The sequence below is a fragment of the Pinus tabuliformis genome, chromosome 9 (genome assembly GCF_031772625.1).
Source record: "Pinus tabuliformis cultivar Carrire ecotype Pingquan chromosome 9, CPIR1, whole genome shotgun sequence".
Lineage (NCBI taxonomy): Eukaryota > Viridiplantae > Streptophyta > Pinopsida > Pinales > Pinaceae > Pinus > Pinus tabuliformis.
Genome location: NC_142307.1, coordinates 1,670,113,699 through 1,670,117,131, shown reverse-complemented (window position 1 = coordinate 1,670,117,131; position 3,433 = coordinate 1,670,113,699). Strand labels below are relative to the sequence as shown.

General features: G+C 40.9%; 1 pseudogene; it reads left to right on the top strand.

The window, feature by feature from the left end:
- Nucleotides 1-703: 703 nt before the first annotated feature.
- Nucleotides 704-1,348, top strand: LOC149155301 (E3 ubiquitin-protein ligase PUB23 pseudogene; annotated as a pseudogene).
- The last annotated feature ends 2,085 nt before the right edge of the window (nt 1,349-3,433 follow it).

Sequence of the window (3,433 nt, the reverse complement as noted above, 5' to 3'; positions counted from 1 at the left end):
CGGTAAAAGAAACTTTTACTTCACGTCAAATTCATTTTGCAGGCCTGTACTTCAACCATTAAAATATGCGATTTGCGATTTGCGATTTGATCGCATCGCGAAATCGCATTTGGCGGAACGAAAAAAAATGGAGCACAAACATATGGTGCGATCTGCGATATGCGATCGGATCGCATCGCACCATCGCAATCGGAGAAATCAAGTGAACAGACGGAGGCTCCAAGCATGCATGCGATTTGCGATCTGCGATCTCATCGCATCGCAAAGGTAAAGAAAAACAGTTTGTTGCAGTTGAAATTATATTTCAACAGCTTGTAGAACGACCTTGGAAAGAATGCAATTGCGTTGACATTGAGAATAGCGACACGAGTCGCCAGACTCTACAAGCTTGTGAATGCGTTGATTTAGAACCCAACCACGCGTTATAGAGATAAGTCAACTATTTAGTTTGCGGACACTACCTATATGTTCACACATCATTAGCTTTAGTGATATTCTAACCTCTGAGTGCCTGTGTTATTAGTACTGAGCATGCCCTTCTGTGTACTAGATCTAGGAAATTTGTTCTCTATGTGCATTGACCCCAGCCTTCATCTGTTATAGCTTCAATAATCAATCATTGTCTTCTGTCATTCTTGGCATGAATTCAGCGCAAGATTGTTTGGAGGTGGAGGTGCCTTCATACTTTAGGTGCCCCATATCAATGGATCTGATGAGAGATCCGGTAACTATTTGCACAGGCATGACCTACGATCGAGAAAGCATAGAGCACTGGATTTTTTCATGCAAGAAGAATATATGTCCTGTTACCATGCAGCCGCTGCAGAATTTCGAATTAACACCCAATCACATGCTGCGTCGCCTCATTAAGGGATGGTGCGTTCCCAACAGCTCGAATGGTGTAGAGGAAATCCCCTCGCCCAGGCCAACCGTGGACTCCAATGAAGTGTCCAAGATACTTCAAGCCGCACTCAAATCTCCATCATTCGAGGGAATTAGTGCACTGAAGAGATTACGGTGCCTTGCGCAGGAGAGTCACGCAAACAGACGGTGCATTACTGGGTTTTCTACAAGTCATGTTCTGGTCTCTCTGATCAACTCCTCTTGCTGTGAAGAGATTGACAATGAAAAGTTCAGGATGTGTGAAGAGACCTTGGGAATTTTGCATGTGCTTCCTATGAGCCAGGAAAATGCCAAGTCCCTGGAAGAGGCAACAAGCATTAGGTCGATGGCCTTGATCTTACATAAAGGAGATAAAGAAACTAGAATTCACACGGCCATTTTATTGCAGAAGGTTTCAACTTGGGTATGTGATTGGGAATTTATTGCCAGGGAAAGGATTTGTTAGAAATACTTGGCGAATTTAATTTTCATTTTCGCGGAGGGGAGACGCAGAGAGTTGTGAGTTTCCCGAAACTAGGTTCGCCCACCACGAAGCAAATTTCGCGGAGCTAACTTTGCGCACCACGAGGGTAATTTCCGGGACTTGAATTTTGCCCACCTCGGAACTATTCCAGAGACTAATGAATACTCACAGCAAAAATAATAAGATAAGTTTGGATCAACACAGTAAAACTTAGTATTCATTTCTTAAACATGAAAATTACATTTACATGAGATTGTGGATCATTCACCAAGAAAAATAAAATTTTACAGAGATTTAAACTTACGCAGAGTAACACAAAATAAAACAGAGTAACTGTTTTTTTCACGCACCCATCGAAAATTGCTCCACCATTTTCTCCAGAGAGACTTGCGCTCTTTTCTTTACCTCTTACTCTCTCTAACCTCTCTACCCTTGTTGTCAAAATGAAATTTACACTCATATTTAACTCAACATACAATTTTACATTTAATTCATGATAGAGTGAAATTAATTTTGATGTTGTTGTTGAGTGTGATCAGAGTCGCGTAGGTGTTTCTGGAGTGCGGGCAAGGTTGTTGAATTAATGCTTGCTCATATCTGTTTACCTAAGTACATAAATTCTTTAAATGCCTTTGTTGGGTTTCTGAATGGTTCGCGTCTGACTTCAGACCTTCTATCTTCACGCTGAGACGCAACCTGCAAAAATGTCTGACATGTATGGATGCAAAAGTGTCTGACATGTATGGCTATCAGGATGTTTATTTCGGTGGTTGGGATTATTATTTCCAACACTCCCCCTTAATCACAACTACCGCCATTGACAATTCCCAAACAGTTTCTGAGATAAACAAAATTTTCTCTTGCCAATGGCTTTGTGAAAATATCAACAAGTTGTTCCTGTGACCTGCAGTGCTGCAACACAATTTCATCATTGTTAATCAAATCTCTAATAAAATGATATTTAGCATCAATATGCTTGGTCCTTTTGTGAAAGACAGGATCCTTTGACAATGCAATTGTTGAGGTGTTGTCGCAAAAAATAGTTGTCGCGCCCTCTTGGTCAAGACGAAGATCCCTCAACATCCTTCTCATCCAAACTGCCTGACATGCTGCTTTGCTGCTACGACATATTCAACTTCTGCTGTTGACAGTGACACTATTGGCTGTTTCTTGGAAGCCCATGAAATTTCTTCATAACCCAAATGAAAAACATATCCTGACGTGCTCTTTCTATCATTGAAACTGCCTGCCCAATCACTGTCAGTGTAACCAACCAGCGTGAAATCACTGGTTGCTGTGTACAAAACACCATACTGTTTTGTCCCATTGACATACCTCAGAATCCTTTTCGCTACTTGCCAATGTGTCTCCTTGGGTGTCTCCATGAACCTTGACACCAAACTTACTACATACATTATATCTGGCCTAGTGGTGGTCAAATACATCAGGCTGCCTATCATGCTTTTGTATAATGTCAGATTGACATTGTTGCTACAATCTTCTTTGCTCAACTTCAACCCTATGACAGTTGGATTTGGTGCGGATTTGTTGTTCTGCATTTTAAACCTCTCCAAAATTTCTACCACATACGTTGCTTGAGAGTTGTAAATGCCATTTTTTGTTTGCTTCACTTCTATGCACAAAAAATATCTTAGCAATCCCAAGTCAATCATTTCAAACTCACTCTTCATTACTTGTTTAAAATCAGCGATGAGAAAATCATCACTGCCTGTAAAGATCAAACCGACCACATATAAGATGACAATGAGAATCTTACCTTTGCTCTCTTTGATGTAGAGAGTAGGCTCATCGTCACATTTGTCGAAACCATTGTTCAACAAGTAAGCATCTATCCTATTGTACCATGCGCACGGTGCTTGCTTCAATCCATAAAGAGAATTCTTCAACCGATATACTTTGTCTTCTTATCCTTCAATCTCATAACCGGGCGGTTGCGCGACATACACTTCCTCTTTCAGCCCTCCATTCAAAAACGTTGACTTTACGTCCATCTAATACATTATCCATTTATGTTGCACAGCAATCACCACAATTGCGCGTGATGTC